A 26,159-nucleotide genomic window follows, 5' to 3' on the forward strand; every position below is an offset into this window, starting at 1 on the left:
CCCATGAAAAGACCAAAGCCTGTGTAGTGTATTTATACTGACCGAGAACTGTTAAAAATGAACAAATGAGCCACACAGATTACAAAGCACATTGGTTCTAGAGCATATTTTAAGCTAATTCCTTATACACCGTTCTGTTGCTATAAAAATATTTACTAAAGTGCAACGTTAGCCACTAAAAATAATTCCTAAAAAGACACTACTGGCTGCTGTTTAGTAAAAAATCTTTTAAGTAAAAAACATATTTGTGAGTTATGTTTCCAACAAGAGCAAATGGGAAGTTAAAATGCATTCATACAGTATAGCACTGAGAAACGTAAGTAGGCACGATGTGTGAGAAATTACATGCACAAGACTAAAGTAATAGCTGTCTTACTGATTTTATATCTTTTGGATATTTGTCACATTCACGTGTTTCAGATCTTCACACTAATATTATAATTAGACAAAGATAACCCGAGCATGTACAAAATTCAGTTTTTCATTCAGTCAGTCTATCCAAACCTGCCTGGCCCTGTGTGAAAAAGTAATTGTCCTTAAACCAAACTGGTTGTGCCACCTTTGGCAATAAGAGGTGCAATCAAGCTTTTGTGATATTTGGCCCACTCCTCTTTGCAAAATTGTCCACACTAACGTTTTCAGTCGTTTTCACAGAGTTGCGCGTCCACATTGAAACAGCCGAAACGCTTACGTTCCAGTCCTGTGAATGTGTGAAACGCAAGAAGATTTGATCTGCCTCATTTCTGTTTGCCGCTTATTTACTTTCCGGCTCTTTGAAACGTTGCGGCAAAATGTTGAGGAAAAGGACCGAGTTTTATAAATGGACTAACAATGAGGTGGAGTTGTTGTTGCGAGTAACACAAAAGTACAAAGTTGCAAAAGCGAGTGAGAGTTAAAGAATTTGAAGGAAAGCTGTCTGGAGCATGTACTGATATTAATCTTTAATATGGCTGTCAAAATTCAAAGCAAACAAAACAACTGCTGTATCATGCCCTCTGCTATCTTATTTTAATTGGTCACATGACTGCATCATATGACTAACACGTATCATCGTTTTAGAAAGTCTCCGTTTTCGCTGTCCACACTGCGACGCGAAAGCACCGTTTTGAAATGTAGGCGCTTTCGAGAGCGTTTCCAAAACGCTGCGTTTTCCTTCAGCGAAAACTCCGTCTCAGTGTGGGTGGGAGGCCAAAACGGAGAGAAAGCGATGCATTTTCAAATAAAAACGCACTAGTGTGCACGTAGTCTGAGTCTAAACTTTAACTGTATCCTGCTGCTGTAATGAATCAGTAAATGCCCAAATGTTAGACGTCTGTGTGAAGTACTATACATTGACCTGTGAACAAACAATTTCTTCCTTTTTTTGTTTATTAAGCTACCAACTCCAAGGACACACTTTATTTAAGCACGTGTTAAGTTAAACTGTAGCTAGATTTAATGCTGCAATCTGATATTCTTAAAGGAAACAGTGGAAACGCACACAACATGGTATAATTAAATGCAGAGGACGTCACCATTAAATGTAATGTTGATAATGGTCATGATTAATGCATGTAGGCCATTTGTGCATATAAGTTTGATAAATTAATTTGGCAAGAGCCAAAGCCTGTGCCACACCACGACACCAACAGATCTGGCAACGTCCCCCTTCCCAAGCTGCTCGATTGTTGTTATAACTTTGGGTATAAGGTAAAAAGAAATCCACACCAATGCCTTACTTCACAACACAGAATAGTGAAAAAAATGAAAAAGAAAACTTAATGGAATTAAAAAAAGAAGAGGTGACAGAAGACACTGGGCCCAAACTGCAGTCTGCTGTCTAGCCTTTGAGCAGCAATGGTGACGTGCATGTACATCCCATCCCAGAAACCCAGCTGGATGTTTCTGGGATCTCTGACGTCAAGTTTAGTCAAATCTTGGGCAATGCGGTTAAAAGAAATATCCACACCAAAAGAAGAAAAAGGTGCCTTACTTCACAACAGAATACTTTTTTTTTTTTAAGAGAGATAAAAGAGAAAGTGAGGGCAGGTGTGCACAAGTCTACACAAAGGGGATGCAAGCAAATACTAAAAGTTGAGAAAACAGAGGAAGCTCTAAGCAATCAAGGAGGACACAAACAATAGATTCCTGCAAAAGAACATAAGGAACCCCGCTTTGAAGTAACATCTGAAATCTATCCCATAAACCCATCCACTCCAAAACAATGATATTCAGCTCTTGTTGACACAGAAAGCTGCAGTAAACTGAGAGCAGTTAAAGTTTTAGATAAATAATTAAATTACATAATATAATCTTACAATCACACTGCTGGTCGTCTCATGGCTTGAGTGACTCTGCAGGAAGAAAACTAAATTAATGAATGAAATTAAATATTCGAACTAGTACAGAATACTTAATAGAGAAAGCAATGTGTAAATGGATAATTGAGATGTTCACTATTAACATGTGACAAAGCCTTAAACAGACAAGTGCATCTACAAGCAGGAAATAAAGTAGCTAAAGATGTCATTTAAAATTGGTTATCTGCTGAATTGTCTTTTATCTGTAGACACAACACTGGTTCATCCGATGAGTTCTGTTTTTTTTTTTTTTTTTGCTTGAATAATGTCTGTGGTATAACAAAAATGAATAAATTCTTTGTAAATGGTCAGGTATAAGAATAGGACTAAAAAAATCCAAAGAAAAACATTTTTTAAGACCTTCAGAAAGCTTGGAGAACTTTTGCTCAAGCGTTCTCTGGACTCCTTTCTCTGGACCGATTGCTGCCATTGCTACACCTCAGCATCTAGATGTACCTAGGGGATACATTTGAAAATCCCTACTTCCTTCTTAAGTTATTAAAGTCACAAGATGTTTATAGACAGGGGTGCACATAAGTGGTCCGCAGGTGCGCATTCGCTGTCAAAATAAAAGACGCGCACCAGATAAGAAGTTGCAACGCGCGTTTGCATACATATAAAAGGCACTGTTGTTGTCCGCTAGAGTGGGATTTTCATGGCATATTCTGCACCACATCTCTGTGCGTTCATCATTTGTTTGAAGCCAGCTCACCTCCTGCAACCACTTTTCCGAGAATACGCGCTTCTTTTGCGGTTTGGACTCCTCTGACAATTCTTTGGAGGTGGAGGAACACCTAAGTAACTGCTTAAAGGAGCTTGCTTCTTCGACATCTTTAAGAGTTCTAAACAAATGTCTGTCCTCCTGAAAATCTTATGTATGCAAACACGCGTTGCAACTTCTTATCTGGTGCGCGTCTTTTATTTTGACAGCGAATGCGCTCCTGCAGACCACTTATGTACAGCCCTTTTCATAGAGCTTCACATCAAGAGTTCTCCAGTTATCATGTTCATAAAATCAGGTGTCCACACCACTCACCCAGCCAGGCTTCCAACTCCTTGGAAGCACAATATAAAGAAATCTGGGGTGACTAGATTTTTGCACAGTACTATTTAGTACTGGACTTTTTTGTTTACTTGCACTCAGAAATGAAGTGATTAGAATATAGGGGTTAAAGACTTCGTAAAGCAGCTGTTTGTGGCCATAACTCAAGACAAAATTTACACAGGTCTGATGGCATTTTAAGTCTAGACCCGGCTGCGTTTGGGCCATCATTTTATTTGGTCTATTTTAGCGACTTTCACACAGCTGCAAGCTTCATTTGGCCCATTCCAAACAGGCACATTTTGATCAGGCACTGCAGCAGTTTGTTCCCCTCTAATGAGGGAGTCTGAACATCAAACAGGCAATATGTGAAGGTTTCATCTGATCACAACCTGATGATCCATCACTCAAAACAGGATTCATCCCAAGAATCGTGCAGAGAGTAGTGAGAGTGCTGCACGAGAAAACCAGAGCAGATCAGGAGCAAAAAACCTCAAATCACCCTCAGTGGGAACTAAACAGTACACTTGGCACATAAACCATGGAAACTGTTTTCTGTGCTTATTGTTATCATTAGCACAGGTTATAGGCATAATAAATTAAATGCTAAATCTAGTTATTTTTAACACCTTCATGGCAAGAAGTGGAAAAGTCAGAAGATGCCAAATATGAATACCAGGAACAGATAACAACATGCTAGGAGAGTATATGCAGTATCTGTGATTTAAAAAATTAAGTCTAAGTTCAGGTGTTACACAAAAATATATGATCCTTGTAATTCTCCAGCATCTGACTGCATGTTCGCAGTGTCACTGTCAGATTAATTCTAAAGTGTAAAGTAAAACCATGTGTAGATGATGTCAAGTGCTCCTCAGTCTTGGTTCAATATACTGCACACTGTCAGTTCACCATAAATGAGGCCATTTGATGAGCTAAGTTTGGACACAAGGGCGTAATGGCTGCATTAAAGAGGAGACTTGGGAGAATGGATGGCCAGACATCAGTCACTTTAATCACCTTTTTCATTATTCAGTGGATGGGTGCCACCTGGTCATACATGAAGGGTGTCAATGGGATCTGGAGTCTGAAGAAGGGTGAGACATACCTAACAGGGAGCCATGGAGAGTTTGGTACACTGAAACCTTTTTAATTTTCAGCAGAAGCAGGAATACGTTTGTTTTGCTGGGCGACTATGTGTGCCTTTTTTTTAAAAAAAAAAAAAAAAAAAAAAAAAAAAAAGATAATAAATACAAGAAAAGCATTGGATCTGTGTCAGTGTAACATCATTATGATCAAAATCCAAAGAACCTGAAGTAGAAATCTGTACCTTCAGTTTCTTTGCTTTATGTGTTTTGTTGACCTGGGTCAACCGTGCAAATTTAAGCCCTAGTTTCTGCAGAAGAGATCTAAATACCCTGGATTTTGTTAAAAATGACCAGCTATGATGTTAAGAGATCATCTGCTTTGTTTTTTTGAAAGGCAGCGCAAGTAAAACTCACTTACGCCCCATTTGAATTCTGGCTAAATGTCAGTATGCAAGAAAGGTAACTCATGCCTACAGGATGATCCACACCCTCACATTTCAATGCAGTCCTACCGTCCACTTTTCACAGACACACACCGCAGAGGAGATAAGAGAGAGAATAAGCTGTCAGCAGGCCGAGTTCACCAGTCCCCTCTATATTCTTCACATTACTACAGAGGGAACAATGTGTCTGCGGTGGCAGGTGGCCATAGTTCATAATGTGCTGATGCTGACCAAGTGTCAGTTTGATCCATGGGATCGGTGAGTGGGACGGGGCTGTGGCTCCTGAATCCTTAAGCAAGCAACTGTGTGGTACTCCTATGGGGACGGTCGGAGACATGATACAGATGAGACCGGCAACTATCTGCCTAATGGCAGACAGATACAAGGCGGAGAGAGAGGGAAGGAGGGATGAAGAAGGAGGAAGACAGCATGCAGGACAGATGAAAGGTTGAGTATCACATTTGAAAAAGGCACAAAGGCAGATACTGCACTTGTTGTTCTGTGTTATTTGTCTTCATAGGCTAGTAACCCTTAAACTAATGTACTGTATCCGTCCCACAAACAGCAAATGTCTGCAGACCATTCTGTTTAGGAACAGCCGTAGCAGTTGATGTTGTATGTTCGAGTGCACGGTTGAGGCTGATGCTTTACCTCAATTACCTGCAAGTAATTTTTTGCAAAATCCGGCACACCAACATAAGCTAGCAATGGATGGCTAATTTTTCTTAGAGCACTTTACATCATGTCAACTTTGAGGATGTTACTACACACAGGTTGCTAGTTTCCAAAAAGGAAAATAAATGAATGTTTTTAGTGATTCTAAATGGTCTAGTGGTTTAAAATGTTGACCATTCACCCCACGCCTGTCATATAGCAAACAACCACAGATCGTTGCTAAGTCCGCTACTTAGTAACTACCTGTGCTATCAGACTAATAATACTTGAATTTCTTTCACAAAAACTGAAGCACAAACTTCTTGGGTTGTCTGTACCACACAACAAATCACATTATTTGTCAGATAATTCAATTAAAAGACTCCAAAAGGAACCAGCAAGCACAGTCGAGAGATTCATTTTAGTTGCTTGAATTTCAGGAGGCGGGGCCTAGCAGACAGCTATCAGCTACAACTCCTTGGTTCAGCATATCAGGCCTGAACATTACCCAAATATATGAGTCATAATACATCTACACATATACCAGTTCTGAGAGGGAGGGGTGTGGACTTATCCCTAGAGAGACAAAGAAACATTTTGTTGCTGTTAAATTCAAAATGTGAATATGTGTGAAGTGGTTTGCTTTTAATGTGAGTTTCAAGTTGAAACTCTAGCATGGAGCATTTTTGCTGGCTTAACTTTTTGCCCCAGAGGTTGCTGCTAGGTTAAAGCATTGAGTCCAATCTTAAACCATTAAAAGTGATGCAAACAGCTCACGCTAGTGCTGAGCAGTGAAAATGAGATCGCTGTTCCCTGGCGGAAAAATATTAATGCCACAAGATTTACACAGTTCATATCAATGAGATAAAGGATCGCTTTGTTTGTTTGTTTTTTGTATGCAATTCTTAATGGTCATGTCTAAAGAGCTATAATTTGGATAATAACAATTTATCAACTGGCAATTTGAAGGCAACAAATGACAGTATTGCCACCAGAATATGTGGTTCCCCCGTGACTCACTGACAGAAATGTACTCGGTTTCAACTCATTGCTTAGCTGTCCATCCTGCACCTTTAGTGTTTTCTGAAGACTTAACATAGACAACAAAAATTGGCTAAAATATATTTAATATCTATAAATAAGTAAACTGACTATAAAGTCATCAGTCAGTCATCAGCTTTATTTGCCACGTTCAGGTTGCCCTGCAGTGGAATGGACCCGCTACTGCTAACTGCTTGTTTCCCATACCAGCCATAGCCAAGATCCGAATGAATGGTTGCGTCAGGAAGGGAATCCTGTGTTCTTTGCCAAATATAATATTATCAACAAAGAGATTTCCATACCAGACCAATAGGGGCCCAGGTTGACAATGACTAACATGTCATTGTCAACCTGGGCCTCGATTGATCCGGTTTGAGTGGAAACTGAAGCAGCAGAAAAAGAAGCTATAACAACATGAATTAAATTCATTTATTTTAATTAAGGTCTGTTGACTGGGCAGTTTGACTGATTAGAGTCTGCAAAAATGACATCCATCAGAATACATTTTTTTAATACGTTTGTATTCTTTTGAATCTATGTGCACAAATCAAATGATATACATGAACACTGTGTCAGTCTTGTAGAGACCGCAGCAGGTTAGGTAGGGAGATGTACTTTTTAGCGCTGCCACAAATAAACTGAACTTGGAAGGGGGGAGAGGACGTAGTTAGGACACAGTTGTTTACACAAGCACACACACCTTAAGGCAACGTCTGCTGTGAGCAATGAGCTGAGTGAGCATGATCAAAGCAACAAAGTACAGCAGAAGAGACACACACATCCACATATCTTGAGCAAAAAAAAAAAAAAGTGTAACTCACACACACATTGACAGAGCTACTTTATCAGTCCCAGGATCTGACTCAACAGCATTTACATATTCAACAAACTGTCACATCCACAAATGCACACAGGAGCCCTGGGCATTTATTTGAAATAGATTAATATATTAAGTGATGCATGAAGTATGTGCAGAGTGACAATAAATTCATCGTTGAGATGATTCATTGTCATCTAAACAACGCATGTGATAAGCTGTTACTGTGTTTGACTGTGGATCTTATAAAATATGCATGTAAAGCTTGCTTGTGTGATTTAATTATTTATTTTTTCATTCCAATCTCAATTGCTGGTCAATGAACCAGTAATGAACATCAGTGTCTTTAGTTAGTCAGCGCCGGGAAGGTCAGACGATGACGTTGCTGGCGATAGATAACGGGGAAGGAGGAGGAAAATCCCACAAACATTTAATTTTTAAAGAATGTCTCTGTACTGTTGCTGTTTACCCTCCACAACATCCCTGACCCAGCTCATCGCCTCTCATTGTCGCCACCCTCCACACCCCTCCCGCGCTCTTCTTTCATTTCCAAATGCGCTCTCCCTCGCTCTCCCTCTTTTGGTCCCGCCATGCGATTTATTGCACAGGGCAGGCAGACAGCAGAGAAACCTCCCTGTATGGAACGATCTGTCATCTCAACATTATCAGCCAAACACACCGCCTTCCATATTGTGCTACAAGGGCTTGGGCAAATTGCTATTTTTATGGGACATGATAAAGGAAATGCTACCTTATGTTCACATTTTTTACTGCCCCGATGTTAGAGCAGGACATGCAATGATTCACTATATTGGAAAGTAGTTTGTGTACTTTGTAAGGTGTGTGTGTGTCGCTGCGTTGGTGGATTGGTGGGTGGGAAAGAAAAAGAGAAAATGAGCATTAATATGGCTGTAAAATTGTCAGCCATTAGGCAGTTCTATAGTTTGATTGTCGTGTCAGTCATAACAGCAAAGAGGCGCACGAGTCTTGCACGGCTGGTTTTAATTAAAGGAAAAATCAAGAGTGATAGATTAATCTCATTTACAAATGGCAGCACTACTGTTTTCGGATTGTTTAATCTCAGTTTCAAATAGTTCACACGTTTGTATGTGTTTCTTTTTTTGTCTCATCTATTTTGGTCAAGTCCTGGTTGTCGTATATCAGCAAGTCCAAAAGTCAGGATAGGCAAGATAAAGAGAGGGGAAAAAGTAAATCTGAAGGCAACAAGCAAACCTATTACCATGTTCTGTGGGCAAGATGAGTGCATGTTGACTTATTCTGTCTGCTCTTTTTCTCCTCTCTCTTCTCCTTCCCTGTCTTTTCCTCTCCTTCAATCCTTCTCTCCCCGAGCCCTCGGCATGCCTGACAGCCAGCGCTGCACCAAACTGACAGGCCCTCAAACCGTGGCCAAGAAAGCGAGCGTTAATTAAGTCATTGCCGGACTGTAATTTCCTTGAGAAGTAAAAAAATTTCTTCACACGCGAAAAGGTTACCAAGACCTTTTCTGTGTCAAAATTACCATGCGTCATGAATATTAATGTGCTTAATGAAGACAACCTTTGGTTCATCAAGAATGTTCCAGTAGCAGGTGCCAAGCTGATAAACTCACTTGGTGAAGGCTGCCCCCCCCCCCCCATCTTTTTCACTTTTTTCCCCATTGCTTTCTTCTTTTTGCAGTTTTATGTCAGATCCTTAGAGAGTCAGTTATTTAAATCAACATCTTCCTATCAGAATTTTCTGGCTCACATGAAAACACATACACATTAACACACATATCTTTCTTTTTATTCACTTTCAGGTGTCCTTGGGCTCGTCTCTCTGGCCTGCTGACTTTGGTTGTCAGATTTCCAATACAAAGATCGGTCTCAAAATGTTTATTTCTCAGTCTCAGTTGATTTCACACATCCTCTTCTTTAGTCAAATGTCTGAGAGTTCAAATAAATTTGATGTTTTCTTTAGCTGCTCAAGTTCAGTCGGGCCTTGTAGCAAGATAATTATACTCCGTCCTTGACATGTTTCAGACTGGCTTTTGCTTTCATCACTAAAGAATGTTAAAATAGTTTAAAACACAAATGAAAATTATTATGAACCCAAATTTCAGTGTAATAAAGGTTCTGTTTTTAGTTTTGCGGATTTTTTAAGATTGAGTCAGACAAGCTCATGGACGCTTCTTGTCATTAGTATTTTGCTGATGTTCAGTTGTGATCTTACTAAATATTAGATACAAAAAATATTTAATACTCAAAACTGATGGGACTATAACACACTTGCTTTGGTAAAAAAAAAAAAGAAATAGATGTATACACTGAGCTAAGCCAAAACGCTAAAAACAACATTAAAAACGTATTATTACTTAGCAACTTAGCATTAACTTAGCATATGCTAATGGACCAAGTTACAGACTGGCAAACAAATATTTTTGTTTGCGTTTTTAAAGAGTTATATAAAACTGTTAAACATGTTACTTACTGAAATGTGCGCTACTTTGTATCATGCGTAACACTGCAAACATGCTGACGTCACATTAGCTTTCATTCTGGCTAACCTTAGCAGTGCTAGCAACAGCAGCTGTTGTAGAACGTGATTTCATCTAGCTTTGGTATAAAAATTCAGTTTATTCTGACACTATATACAAAAATGTTACCATACACTTTCATAGGACCAGAAAGGTTTTTGGTTTTTTTTTGCAACCACAGCTATTGCCATCTGGCGGCCATTACAGAAAGACTGCAGGTTTAAGGCTCTTCTGCATTGACTTTATTCTTTCTGACCTACTAAAAGATGTCGATGTTTTATTTGCCTGTGGTCCAGACCTTAACCCCTCTGAGCATCTTTAGGATGTGCTGGAGAAGCAGTCCAAAATGAACACTGGGAGATTTTGGCGAAACTTAAAGTTTGTGACGCTGCATAAGCTTATCAAAATGATGCCACAGCAAATGCATGGCATCACCACAGCTAAATTGACTCTAATGAAATATTACCTGTGTGTGATGTTTTTTCCCATCCAGATATAAAAACATATGAAAAAAGAAACAGTTTGTGTTATTTTACTCATGTGTGCTACGAATGAAACTTAAAGGCTATTTGCCAACCAAAATTAAAGATTAAAAAGAAAAAACTTCTAAAAGGTAAAACAAGCTATTGCAAGCAGCTTTCAAGAATAGCTTGTGGGCTGTGATCAAATAGTCTACACTGAGTGTAAAACTGCATTTTTGCTATACTTACCATTACCGCTTCATATTCTGATTTAAAATAGTTATTTGACTCAAATACAGTGATTTGCATGGGTTGTTGATTTTTATTCAAGATACATTCAAGATACATCTTAACACATAACCAGACACATGCACTAGCTCGTGGACAGTGACTTATCACTGGCTTTCAGCATCTGTCATTGCTCACTTTATCACTGAGTTGTGCCTAGTCGCTGTATCAACACACATTTATTCTCTGTGATTTTAAAAAATACCAGTGATTTATAAATAGTAATGGCCATGTTGCATCTTGCTAAGCAAGAGGAAGTCACCAAGTGTCATCAAGAGAGCGTTTGATCTCTCAGCTCTGTGGATGAGCTGCCCCTGCACTCCTCCTCCTCCTTAGCCACACCGCTGCCTATTATTTCAGTTGTGTAATTGAGATGCAGAAACATTGACAGAACTCATTTACTGCGATGGAGAACTGTGTAATGTGGAAAGGAACACAGATTATTACATCAACCCGCACACACACAACAGCAGACAGATACACATGGTTGTAAAAGTGAATGTAATTTGGCACCACGTTTGAAGAGCATCTTAAATTGTTCTGCGAGGATGTGAACTTGTAGTCGTACGTGTAGCCGTGGAGGCAGAAGTGACCAAAGGTGCCAACGTGCTGGGCCACTCCTTCCATGCACAGTTTGAACTTGTACACAGGTGTTTATTATGAGACTCCCGCATCAGTATGTGTGTTAGTGAGCGGCTATTGAAACGGGATTACATGTTTATCCATCTGGAAATATCAACAGCATCTTTTGAATCTTCTTTTTGTCTCTCTTGAACATCCTCTCTCCCCTCTTTCTCTATCAGGATGACAAAGACGGTGGTTCATCCTCTTGAGACAAAGGACCTCAGTCACACACATGTGGACACACACAGACACACACATACACCAGAGCACCGAGGTCTGCTGTCATACACCTCTCATTAATTCCTACCTGTCAGCCGGCTCCCCCTACCGTATCGGCCCCCCAAAAGGTGACAGCTTTCCAATGACTGACAAAGGCTCTTTAGGTGATACAGAAGATCCCTAGCAACCGCTGGCTTCTGTAAAGTGCCCCTCAAATGTCACTTTTGCTGCTCGGAGACGTGCACACTCACACACCCACACACAGTATTTTTAAAAAAGAGGCCTGCTCTCAAGTCTTCAACCATCTTTGACATCCCGAGGCTATGGATGTCACAGAGGCCTCAGCTCTTAAAGCTTTTAACATCCGAGAGAGATGGCGTTGTTTGACAGCGCTATTGGTGGATGCCATTGTTGCGTGTCGTTTTCTCCCCAAGTGCATGGGATTTGCTTGTTTTTTCTGTTGTAAGAGGCAGATAAGGAAGAGCGAGAAACAGAACCAAACTTTCCCTCTGTGTCCATTCAGCTGTCATGAGTTGAGTGGCAACAGCGAGCAATATTGGTGTCGGCTCACACTAGCTGGTAAGGGGTCAAGTACAGAGAAATGCTGGCTTCTCGTATTGACGTCATTCAGCTGTCGAGGCTGATTCCATAGAGCAGCAGTGCCTGTTTCCAGCATTGTCTGTATTGCAGAGCTGATGATAGTAGGCTGAGGCATTTGAAATATACGACTATTGTAAAACTTCACACCTGAGGACACTCAGAGGTGGGTGAGAATAACTAGCTTTCTCAATGCCCAGCGAGTGAAAACGTGTCATTGTAACAAACAGGGATTACTTATTTGTCCAACATAATATTAAAAACAGTTTTTGCCTGTTATAGTGATTGTAGTTGAATGGAGATTAATGTACAATACACATGAATGGCTTGTTATGGCTTTCAGAGCGGACAGTGTGCGCAGACTTTCTCTGTGGTCGAGCTTTCTGAAATAAATGTTCTTCTGTAAGACGCTCGAGTAAACCTGGACCCATAAGATTTCCATTATGATTACAGTCTTGTCCACACAGTCATATCTGATATTTGATACCTTAGACAGTTTTAGGTGATCAGTAGCCGGTGTGCTTGCAGTTCTTCCATGGAAGCATCAAATGCTGCCATTTTCTCTGTCATCACAGAGCTGCACACAGGGTGTCCTTTGGAAAAGGTGTCTTCATGAACTAGCTGCTGCAATATTTAGTGATGAGAGGCACCAGTTCTCTTTTAAAGAGCGACTAAGTCTGTGAAGAACATGGAATTCTGAAAGGAAATGGCATTAATGGCAAGAAACCGTTCTTCTTTTTCCAGTTTGTCCCAACCATTCAGTCCTAAGTCCATTTTGGATGGTGCTTTTGATGTTGAGAAACAGAATTGTATAAGTAACATAAAAGCTCTTTTTGTGAATAAAATATTTCCTTTACTATAAAATAAAGGGAATTTGCCACAGTCACATTTTTCCCCTGATTTTTCCAGGTTAGTAGCTTTGCTAAAACTAATGGGTAAAATAACATAGTGAAAATAGCATTTTTGCATTCAGAAAACAATTGCAAATAGTTGCCCTGCGGTTGATCATGCAACACTCTCTTTGTGAGCACACAGGTTGCCTGGTGGGAGGCAACCCGTCTCCAAACAAACAGATTCAACGAATCATCCCATATGGAAAAGATATATATAAATCTTATAAAGTTTGTATCTGTCTTGTGTGAAACTTGTATGAAAAGCATACAAGAGTAAAAACAGATATAAGATCCTTGAAAAGTTATATAAATGAAACTTGTATGTTTTGCATACTTTACTAAAACAATATATGAAAGTAATGAGAAAGTGGCCACTTCCATGAGTAAATCATATAAGCCTTACAGTATATGATTCACTATATGAAGTAGGCCACATCTTATGCAAGTCTTTGATAAGTTTTTACTATTTCTTTTCCATATGGGATGATCCAATTAAGACTGACTGCAGTCATGTTGTCTTTCTCCATTGCCAACATTTTGCAATCACTTTGAGTCAGCATGCGCCAATAAGCTGAACTTGTCTAGGACACCTCTTTCCAAAAGGGGACTGAACTCAACTGGTTGTATTGTGGTTATTTTCCTATATAAATGTAAGGCTGCTGAGCTCTTATTGCAGTTTACTGTCCTGTAGCAACTGTGTCATTATTTTAGAAGAATTTTGTAGACCTGTTCTCCATCTTTAAAGCAGTGAGAATTCAATGCACAGGGTCACAATAATTTTGGTTAGGACGATGTCTCCAACCACTTCTCTAGTGTGACTTTAGCACAACACACCCTCCTTTAAAATTTACCTGAAGAGTCACCTTTCTTTACAAAGTATGTTTCATTCTAAGCCTTTGAGAATCTCCTTAATCTCCTTTTTTTAATAATCAGTTACTTAGTAAGCAGAATCAATCTGTTTCTAAAATCTACTCAGGAAAGGGATTTGGAAATGACCGTTGCAACAAAGCAATGGAAAGAATCTCTGGAAGCTTCTCACGTTTTCCAACAGTAAAGTCTCTAAAAGGTGAAGATCCAGTGTGTGATACATACAAACTGACTCCAGCCTCATTCTTTCTGACATTGCCCTGATTTGCCAGTTTTACTGGGATTCAGTATAACCGTCAACTGACTTCTTACAACACCTACCTCATGATAAGGATCACCGTGTATGTATGCATGTACAGTGGGGCAAAAAAGTATTTAGTCAGCCACCGATTGTGCAAGTTCCCCCACTTAAAATGATGACAGAGGTCAGTAATTTGCACCAGAGGTACACTTCAACTGTGAGAGACAGAATGTGAAAAAAAAATCCATGAATCCACATGGTAGGATTTGTAAAGAATTTATTCGTAAATTAGGGTGGAAAATAAGTATTTGGTCACCTCAAACAAGGAAAATCTCTGGCTCTCACAGACCTGTAACGTCTTCTGTAAGAAGCTTTTCTGTCCCCCACTCGTTACCTGTATGAATGGCACCTGTTTGAACTCATCATCTGTATAAAAGACACCTGTCCACAGCCTCAAACAGTCAGACTCCAAACTCCGCCATGGCCAAGACCAAAGAGCTTTCGAAGGACACCAGGAAAAGTATTGTAGACCTGCACCAGACTGGGAAGAGTGAATCTACAATAGGCAAGCAGCTTGGTGTGAAAAAAATCAACTGTGGGAGCAATCATCAGAAAATGGAAGACATACAAGACCACTGATAATATCCCTCGATCTGGGGCTCCACGCAAGATCTCATCCCGTGGGGTCAAAATGATCATGAGAACGGTGAGCAAAGATCCCAGAACCACACGGGGGGACCTGGTGAATGACCTGCAGAGAGCTGGGACCAAAGTAACAAAGGTCACCATCAGTAACACACTACAACGGCAGGGAATCAAATCCCGCAGTGCCAGACGTGTTCCGCTGCTGAAGCCAGTGCATGTCCAGGCCCGTCTGAAGTTTGCCAGAGAGCACATGGATGATACAGCAGAGGATTGGGAGAAAGTCATGTGGTCAGATGAAACCAAAGTAGAACTTTTTGGTATAAACTCAACTCGTCGTGTTTGGAGGAAGAAGAATACTGAGTTGCATCCCAAGAACACCATACCTACTGTGAAGCATGGGGGTGGAAACATCATGCTATGGGGCTGTTTTTCTGCCAAGGGGACAGGACGACTGATCCGTGTTAAGGACAGAATGAATGGGGCCATGTATCGTGAGATTTTGAGCCAAAACCTCCTTCCATCAGTGAGAACTTTGAAGATGAAACGAGGCTGGGTCTTCCAACATGACAATGATCCAAAACACACCGCCCGGGCAACAAAGGAGTGGCTCCGTAAGAAGCATTTGAAAGTCCTGGAGTGGCCTAGCCAGTCTCCAGACCTCAACCCCATAGAAAATCTGTGGCGGGAGTTGAAAGTCCGTGTTGCTCAGCGACAGCCCCAAAACATCACTGCTCTCGAGAAGATCTGCATGGAGGAATGGGCCAAAATACCAGCTACTGTGTGTGCAAACCTGGTAAAGACCTATAGTAAACGTTTGACCTCTGTTATTGCCAACAAAGGTTATGTTACAAAGTATTGAGTTGTATTTTTGTTATTGACCAAATTCTTATTTTCCACCCTGATTTACAAATAAATTCTTTACAAATCCTACCATGTGGATTCATGGATTTTTTTTTTTTCACATTCTGTCTCTCACAGTTGAAGTGTACCTCTGGTGCAAATTACTGACCTCTGTCATCATTTTAGGTGGGGAAACTTGCACAATCGGTGGCTGACTAAATACTTTTTTGCCCCACTGTATATCTATAGGTATGTTGTCTCCTCCAGGCGGGTCAGTCTGCATGAAACTGTGCAGGAACGTCATCATCCGTCCAGCAATTATTAGCATCTTTTTAAAAAAGAATTTAAATCCTAGTTCTTTTGATTTTTTTTAAACGGTTTTTTACGGTTTCCATTTCCATTGTATCACACTTAATGTATGTCACCCATACATCACTTAACAGTCACTGCAGCAGAATTTTGTTTGACTCCTCACTAAATACAGAAAGAATAATTTGGAAAAATAAACAAAATTATAATATCACTGGAATTAAGCTGAAAATAACACATTTTTAGCGCAGGGATTGAGTCTCCTAAATTGGCAGATCTCACCATGTTGGACTCGAGTGGTCGAGGGAGTTGATGAGACATCTTAAATTTAAGAAATGAAGATTCACTGTATGTGGGTCCTCTGATAAATTTGAGAAATCCTGACTATATAAAAATCAAACTTTAATGACAACTATCCTGTTTATATGTAAAAGCAAGCTTTTTTGTGACAACACTTTAAGCCTGCCTCTTTGCAAAATCAAAGGTTGCTGTGTTTGTGCAACCTGACTGTATACAAGGCAGCCTGCAACAGCCTGTGGACTGATGGTTACTTAAAGATGGTTTTTTGGAGCTTGTGCAGGTGGTTTGTTCCCAGGACCAATGAAAGAGTGTATGAATTTGCTTTGATTTGCTACTATGACAGGTGTCCCGGGCATATAGAAGTGCCTGCAGAGGCTCATGGGTATAGCAGTATGTAGAACAGTTTGTCACAACAGCTGGCAATAAAAAGTATGAGAAATTAAAAAAAAGAAAAAAGAAATAAGGGTGCAATAATTAAAAGCAATGACCTGGAGATGAACCTACAGTGCTGTTACATGATCAAGTGGACCAGGAGTTTAGAGAAAGTATTTTGGAACCAGTGGTTAAGAGTCAAAGAGTGAAAGGCCTGAAAAATACCTGCGTCTCATTTTAGCAATATGGTTCAATAAAGCAAACAACCGAAAACATCTGAACTTTACTTTTAAATAAATAATAAATTGCACTTTTGAATTATACTGATCAATTTAAAAACGGCAAGATTAAAAAAGTCGAACACAAGCAGTCACAAAACAGCTGGATCTAAAAGAATTTACTAATGATGTAGATAAGACAAGCATCAGTGTGGCATTCATTGATGAAGTTTAAAACGGGAAATATATGCGAGAGAGTGATTGAGGGAGCGAGCGTGAGCTTATCAAATTAACCAATCTGCCACACTGTGACTCAAATGAAAATCACAACAGGATGCCGGTGCTTAGAGCACCAAAGCCTCGGCTCTGTACGCTGTTCAGCGAAACTAAACTGGACGCTTTTGTGTGATTCAGTGTGGAAACCATGATGGTTACGAACTGTGAGAATGGTATTGTTTGAAATATGCAAGTAACAAGTATACTGGACCAAAGCGTTGACTTATTATTGTGATTTTTTTTTTCAGGTTGAAGTTCTTAAATAAATTACTTTGCTCTCATAAAAGTCTTTGCTGGTCTAAAGCAATTTCTCATCTGCTGCGAACCTCAAATTGAACCGATATAAAACTGATTACTTAGGCTTTCCTAGTTCAGTGAAATTTAGCCAATAAAAGGTCGTATTTATGGCCTTTGTTGCACTGTGCGTTTGGCCACATCATCAAAGGCTTTTTCTGAGTGTATATATTATAGTAGCACCAAACTAATCTAGAACGATAGTCATATTCAGCATTTCATATGTTAACTGATATTTAGAGCTTGTTAAACACCTCGCATGGCTCTTAAAGCCTGACATTGTCATTCCTCAAGTGGAAATCTTAGCGAGGAATAAATGAGTAAAAGCAGGTGCTGCTAATAAGAAAAAGTGCACCACAAAGCAATTATCACGAGAAATGAAGCAAAATGATTTCAGCGGATGTCACGAAGGTGGAAATTTAGCCCATCAGTAAACCAGATGATTGCATTAGTACAACCGCACAACCACAAAGTGACAAGCGCTCAGAGCCAACAATCACCTTCTGCACCGACTGAGGTGGATTCATCATGTGGTTGTACGGTTTACAACTGAGTACAAATAGTGTGTGCAGGTGCACATTTGTAAGGATGGTGAGTGTAACTTGATGTTTATGAATGCGTTAAAAATCGCTCATGGTGAAAACAAGCTCTTGATATGAAAAGAAATGAAAACTTTAGCACCATTTGTTTTTCACAGCGTCTTTAAATACTTTATCGTAAACTTATTCATCTTATATCTGTTCGTTTGTCTTTTTCTGTGGTAATTTTCTGCATAGGAGTCAGCAAAACTGAACTTTGAACCTCGATACATGACGACCACGGTGATTCTCCCAGTTTTACAGTATCCCCCGTCTGTGGCAGCATCCCCCTTTAAGCATAAGGGGAAAAAATGTTGAAATATATGGCTCAAGCTTTCCTGCAGAAATTAATTATGTAACCTATTGTAGCATACCTCCAAAGTTCACGGTGCATGAAAAACTTAATATGCATGGCCTTCACCTTTACAGGCTCATAAAACTGTAGAGTTGTGCTTAATTTTTTTTTTTTTACTTATTTTACAGTGTGACAGAAATAATTTATTAAGACCGGCATATGATAATAACACTCTGCTTGGGAGAGATGTTAAAAAGTTGGGTTTGATGTCCACTCGCACAGCCGCAGAAAGGTCAATAATATTTTTTAATACGCCTCTAATGATATTCATGTTCTTAGTCATCACCTTTAAATTAGATTTTGTGAGGAGCAATGGAATTAATTCCACCGTCTAAAAAAAATCTGAAGTTATGTGCGTCTGTGTAAAATACGTTGCCATTATCAAGATATAACTGAGTAGACATATATATGGATAGATAGATAAAGGCTTATGGGTTAAAAAATACTGCATGCACTTTTGTGTTAGAGAGAGTTTGATTTCGCTCAGCCCTGCAGTTTTTTTTCTCAGTTAGAGTGAAATGTAGCAAAAACAGTATAACACAATCTGTAAAGGCAGAACTCTTTATTTATCAAGTGGCTCTCTGGCACATCAAGTATTGTATTTAATACTCTGTAGTACTTTACTGTCACTCTGGATGTGTATGCTGTTGCTGTTTGACCTACATCTCAGCTGTGATGTTTGTGTGAAAATGAAAAAAGGTAAAAACGCCACTTTTAAATGCTCCCTCACGCATGTATCACAGACTGGACTCATCAAGTCAGGGTTGTGCGTGTTCTCCGACCAGGGCAGGTCTGGCGGCCCTGCCTACTACTTGATTAGGCCACTCTGACAACCCAGCAGCCTGGTAAGGTCAAGCCCTACAGAGTGTCAGAGAGGTGAGATGATGATGTATCTCTCTGATGTCTCCGTTTTTACCCTCTTGACTTTGTTGTTTTTCTCTTTACTCTTTTTGCCCATCTGTTGGGGACGCGTCTCCCATCAGAGCTGGACATCTAGAATGTTAACCGTCTGCGTGCCTGCAACAGAGCATTGCTTTGTATTGTCTGCAAGTAACAAACCGAAAAGAGACTTGGTGGATTCAACGCCTGCTTCACCTACTACACCTGTTGGTTTGTCTGACACACAATAGTTCTTGTAGCATTTTTTTTTCATATGTTTCAGAGGCTAGTTGTACAAAAACAAAGTAGTCACTTAACCGTTGCTATGTGGTTAATGTCTTACTAGATGTCTCACGTGTTTCATGTGAAAATAGAGATATAATTTTTCACATATCTTAGACAGACTTTTCTTTGCATATTGTCAAAAAATGTTTTAGCAAAATGTTAAAATAACCTAATTGCATTTTTTTCTAACATGTAACATCCTTTGTATTAGTTTTCTACCGGAGAAAACTTGGTCTACACATGGTAATGAAAGGCTGTTTGGGATGCTAGCCCAGTGGTTGGGCTTGCACAGGTATTTTGTCTCTTTTCATTCACGTTATTTATTCACTGAATTAGAAACAGGCCGCGTTTTTAGAATTTAAACGATAGAATTATATGAATATATACATGTAGGTCTATAATTTAATGGTCAAGGACACAGTTCAAATCTCACTCACCTCCACACAGCAGACCAAATACTGTGTCACGTAGGCGTTAGTGTTGGATTGCTGCTTACCCCCAAATGACAGATGTGTAATCCACAATCGGAAAGGGATTTTTTTGATTTTCACAGGGTAGAGAATTAAAATTTTGATTGCTATATTTAATTTTTTATTGAATAGACTGGATACTGAATAGACTGAATACAGCAGCGCAAAGATTTTCATCTTTTAATGCCAGGTTTGGAGCTAGGTATGTGGTTATAGTTTATCCATTATGCCAGACCTTCCCAAAGTGTGGGGCCCGCCTAGGGGGGGCACAGAGCCATTGCAGGGGGGTATGAAAAGGGGGAAGAAAAAGAAAAACAACGCTTGGACACTGCTAGCATAATGGACAGGTTTTTGACAGGGTGCCCACACAAACGCAAAGCATGCGATGAAGCATCGCTGAATATGTTTCCAAACCAACTTCATTCTAAGCCAAAGACTAGAAAATATGGTGAAGCAAATTTTCCCTTTGGCTTAACCTGCACAAGTGCCAAGGTAGGTCTCCCCTGCAGATTTGGTTTTCCCTGTGTCGGGAGCAGCACTGGGCTGTTCAAATCACGGACAAACAGTGTCCCACATTCTTGATTTTTAGTTCACAAAAACTTCTCGTAAAGACTAACTACTCCTGACATTTTGGAGATGTTAGCTCTTTATACAGTAAAGTTACAGCGGGATACAAATAACATCAGGCTGATCCTGCCACGACTTGTTCCCTCGGTTCAAATCCCGGACAAACAGTATCCGACAGCTGTTTATGTTTTTGAACCCATTTTGCACAGAGAGGCATTTTTTAAGAAATGTATTGATAGCAATGTTAAATATTATTACACAGGAAAAGAACAACTACACGTAAAATAATTACACCGTGACTTCTCTGCCTTTCTAAATAGTAACTGAGTGCGTGTAAAACTTGTTGATAGAGACAAAATACTGTCACTGTTAATCTGAATATCTGCCATTATGCAATTCATCTCATGTAAACAATAACGTGGCGCACAGCGTGACGTACCTTTGACGTTGTGTGCGTTTATGTGTGGACGAAACAGCTGCGTTTTCAAAAACACCCGTGTAGGTGCAGACGTAGCGTAAAAGAGTTAGTAGTTTATTTTCTTACTACCTGTAATTTATTGCAGATTACTTCTATTTACTTATTTACTTAATTGTTTACTAAATGTTTGAGGTGTGAAATAAACTGCAGTGGAGCAAAATATGGGTGTGTGTGGTTGGAGGATGTGTTTGTGCGTGCGTGTGCGCACGGGGGGGGGGGGGGGGGGCGCGAACATTTTTCTTGTAAAACAAAGGGAGCCTAGCAATAGTTTGGGAACCACTGCATTATGCCATGCACAGGCTTAGTACTTTACATGCCCACAGGATGCTCACACCGTGTATTCATGAACTTACATGAACTGCATTTTATCCCCAAAACAAAGAGGTGTTCTTTTCTCCCGGGCGACTGCAAGCGGTTTGTAGGTGAGAACAGCTGCTGTGATCCAGATGTTTCGCCCTAAGCCATTCATCCTACACGCTGCTTCTTCTGTAGGAGCGTCTCTTCCTGTTAGAATGTAAGCAGGCGTTTCACCTGCTAATTTTGCTGATGGTGCTAGTTGAGCAAGTGGTCGGGGGATTGGCTATTGTCAGTGTGACCTCAGCAACAGTTTCCATCACGTCTGAAAGCAAATGGGTGTAAATCACTAAATAAGAATTCAAACTGCATCTTAACATATCCACACACCTCAGATATTCAGTGAGTAAGGATACAAAAGGATGCCGCTGTGCCAGATTTCTCTCGTTTCCCCTCTTGGTTTTGGTTTGCGCCTTTGCGTCAGCGTCTCCATATGAACAGTGAGAGAGGCTAGAAGTTTGTGCTGTGTGTGTGTGTAGCAGCAGGTGTATATGTGGGGAGCCGTGCATGGGTGTGTGTGACTGTGCTCAGGTGGCAGATACCCTCGGTAAATCATTTCAAATCCATTTATTCAGAAGCCTGTGTGCAGACGACACCTGCACAACGCTGCCAAAGATGTGCCACAATGTCAGCTACTCCGTTTGCAGCTCTGACCCCACCGGCTGGCGTGTGCATGAATGTGCACATGTTTATGTGTATGCATGCTATGTGCTGTGTCTAGTAGTATTCAGTGTTTGTCTATTTATGTTAGGGTAGGTGACTCTGTCAAATGTGTCTTATTCTAAAAGAGAGAGAGAGAAAGGAAAAGCAGCAGGGGAAGACTTTCTGAGTGGCTGTGTTATTGCTGTGTTGCTTTCAATGACTGCTGCCTTATATCTAGCATCAATCCCGAGGATAAGTAGTTAATTTAATTACTTTAATGAACAAACTGATGCTAAAAAGGAGGAAGCTTTGGTTCCTAAATAGCAAATTAATTTTTAAAAACCGCTAGAGATCAAATTAATGTTATTTTTAGCTTGGATTTATACTTTTTTTTTTTGATATGACAGCTGTCTTAATCTGTGTTCAAAATGAGTTCGTTTGCATGTGTCGTTTGCACGGTGACAGTCAGTTGTGACAGTTGTAAAGTGTTCTTGAAAAAGCGCCCGACGTGGACACTCAAGGCAGCCAGACGAAAGATTTGCGGGCTGTGATGTCTGTGTGTCAAATTACTTATCTCGCTAAGCATATGCTGGCACTTCAGAATCATATACTTCAAACCGGGATCCTTCAAAAGCATCAAAACGGACTGTCTTATTCAACACATCAGTCATGTAGCCAACAGCAAAATGAGCGAGATGTCATTTGCACTCGACAAAAAAAAAGAAAAAGAAAGCTTCCGGAGACATTTTAAAGACGCTCTCGATGACTGTTTCAATTTGGAAAGAGCGGTAATGATATCGTCTCAGCTGCCTTTTGTGCTTTTTTTTTTTCTGAAGATACAAGTCCACGACAAAGACTACTTAGATGTGCACTTCAGCTAAAGCTTTGCCAATTATTAATCTGAGTCCGGAAGACAATTAGTAAATCACTGCAGCACCCATTATCCAGCTGTTGCCCTAAATTTCAGGATTTTGTTGGGTTTTTTTGAAGAGTGAGGCAATCTCAGGGTCAATTTAGCCTGCCGCTAATGACAAAACACGAAATAATGATCCACGCTTTCAAACTTTGCACGCGCTTTGTGCCAATAACAAAGTCGTCTTTTGTTTTGAAAGTCTGAAATAAAATTATACAAACAATAATGACCCTCCTGCTAGATTATAAAAAGAAAAACAACAAAAATGTCTTTGCCAAATGCTACTGTAGCGATCCCCCTCCTTACACCTCAGCTCTCACAGCGCACCGGTCCTTGAGCTCGGTGCAAATATCTCACTTGGTTTGTACTGTTCCAAGTGTTGCAGAGGGCTAAACTATTTCATACTGCGTTAATTGGCCAGTGTCATTCCTGACGTTTGAATAAACAGAGAAAAAGAGGGAAAGCTGAGACAAATGGTGGCTAATTAAAGTGGTGTGTGTGTGTGTGAGAGAGAGAGAGTATTACAGAGTGAGAAACCAGCTGACAAAAAAAAAGGAGTGACGAAACACCCCGTCTGACAAAAGCAACTACTTTTTTTGTGATGGAAACTTAAGATGAATAGAGTAAAAAAAAAGAAAACATTCTGCTTTCTTTGAAATCCTCTGCCTCTCTAATTGGGTTTTATTTAACGCTGACTGAGGGAGAAAGGAAAGTAATGATTTGCCACGTATTAAGAACAGGCGATTTTTAAGCCTTTGGCTGGAAGTATTTTTGAGAATTGTCATTAAAGAAAACAAAAAAACGTGTATAGTAGAGCCATCTCTCTTCTCCTGACCCTCACCGCTGCAAGCAATCTGATAAAACTCCCAGGAAAACTAATCTTAAAGAAGAGAGAAGAAAAATAAAGAGAAAGTAGGAAGTAGGTAGAGAAATGTTTGAACTCCCACCCAAGGGGGGACTCTTGTTTTCAGAGGTAGTGGGTTGGTCCGCCACATCATCCCCTGGGGGAATTCTCCTCCTCACCATTTCTCTGCTACTCTACAGTAGCCTCACCTTATGTTACAGTCCCTCTCCATCTCTCCTTGTCTGTGTGTGTGTGTCTGAAAGACTCACATGTGTGGGTGCGCACACATATACAAACCTTCAAACACTCGCCCAGCCCCCCCATCTCGCTTTTCTCACATTTGACCACTTGTCAGTTGATGTTTATGGGCCATTGTTTGCAGTGCTGATGATCATTGTCACCGGTTGATTCCATTACACGTAGCTCTCTGATGGATGGGGCCTACCCTGGCGTCCACTGATACGGGTGTCCTTGACCACCGGGGCAGACGCAATGAAGAAAGTAGGCATAGAAGAGGAGACTTGATCCTTTATTTAATTTTTTATTCACTAGGAAGTGTATCTCACGATCCGATTTTATGAGTGATTTCCAGGTGGGAGAAAACATTAAATGATTTCAAAAACTGTGGGCAAAACACAAAACGTGACAAAGTTCAACGCTTTAATAGCTGATTGGTAAACATACCAAAGAGGAAATGGTGGAAAACACAGAAAATACAGAACAAATCACACATCAAAGCATTTTCTGATCTGATGACAGCCCTTTTCCTTTGGCAGTGCAGTAGCTGAGGTTTGGTTTACAGTTTGTACACAAAAACAACCTGGAATTCGGGGTTTGGGTTAAAACAAAACAAAAAGAGCATGTAGTGAAACGGGAAAAGCGCTGTTTTGGATTAGCATGACTACTTCAGTAAGCATTCACAGACATTGTTATTTTAATCAGAAACACAAATGCTAATGGTAGCAAGCAAAGCCTTTGATTGTATTTGCAGTTTTTACAGTTTTAGGAAAAGATGGTGAAACGGATTGCCGCACACCTTTTCTATAACATAAACCAGGTTTATGCTTTGCTCAGAAAAGGAATATATTATTATATAATATATTAATGTATATATTTAATAAAGTTTGGGCCCATGCCAACATCACAGGATCCTGCTATTTGTCTTGGGAGACCTGCATACTGCATGCATGAAGTGCCAGGGCCAGCACCTACGACGTCACACCACACGAGCACATGTGAAACCAGTATACAGTATGCTCCAGCACACAATGAGTCAAAGCACCAGCCAATCAAGATCTTAGAACAGTGGTCCCCAACCCCCGGGCCACGGACAGGTACTGATCTGTGATTCGTTTGGTACCGGGCCGCGAGAGTTGAGGCTCGGGTGTGAAATTTATGGTTTTTGGGATTTTTATCAGTTTTTATCTTTATTTATTTATTATTTTTATCATTAACTCAGTTTCCCTGGATCTTTTCCCGTTTTCTGAATAAATCTTTTTTTTTTTTTGGTACCGGTACTGGTTTTAATTTTTTGTATTTATCCGCAACACCTTAAATGCTTAAATGACATAAACCAGTCCGTGGCGCAAAACAGATTGGGGACCGCTGTCTTAGAAATCTCAAATTTGACCAAAAAAAGGTATTTGTAAATGAAAACAAAGCTTGTTATATATTAATTTCTCAAAATGTTTGTTTTAAGTGAAAAAAATACCACCATGGCATCTAGAGCAGGGCAATATGACCAAAAATATTTATCACGATATACATTTGAAAATTTGCGATAACGATATAACTGATGATATAATTGACACTAGACAAAATACTTTACAACTCCTCAACTTTATTAGTGCAAAAAAAACCCATCAATGTATTTTCACTTAAACAAGCAGCTGTTTTTATGTGGATTAAAGTTATATAAAAATTTAACAGTGCAAATGCAAATTTCTCGCTGACAGTTTAACCAAAAGGCATTTCCGGTGGAAATCGGCCGACATATCCTCAGCATAACCATGTATAATATCCACAAAACTTAAAAAGAGGTTATACACACACAATACAGTAATATTATGTTGACGCACAGTACGTATCACTCCGCGAGACTCCTGCCTACGATAGCTGTAATGCTCCGACAATCCATCAAGCGGCGCGGGTTCGTAGCTTAGCAAAGTCGTACTGAAACATTTGACAGATTTTTGAGCGCCGTGTACCACATAAAATCGTTTCGAGGTCAGTAAACACAACCAGAATTCATACATAAACAACACGGGATTATAAGCAGGGCTGCACATAAGTGGTCCGCAGGTGCGCATTCGCTGTCAAAATAAAAGACGCGCACCAGATAAGAAGTTGCAATGCGCGTTTCCGTACATATAAAAGGCACTGTTGTTGTCCGCTAGAGTGGGATTTTCACAGCA

General features: G+C 40.0%; 1 protein-coding gene across 1 annotated transcript in view; it reads left to right on the forward strand.

Annotated features, from left to right (window-relative positions):
- Positions 1 to 26,159, forward strand: part of LOC101468472 (teashirt homolog 1) — a 148,451-nt gene that overhangs the window by 80,653 nt on the left and 41,639 nt on the right. The window lies entirely within an intron of this gene.

This window comes from Maylandia zebra, linkage group LG22 (genome assembly GCF_041146795.1).
Source record: "Maylandia zebra isolate NMK-2024a linkage group LG22, Mzebra_GT3a, whole genome shotgun sequence".
Taxonomy (NCBI): Eukaryota; Metazoa; Chordata; class Actinopteri; order Cichliformes; family Cichlidae; genus Maylandia; species Maylandia zebra.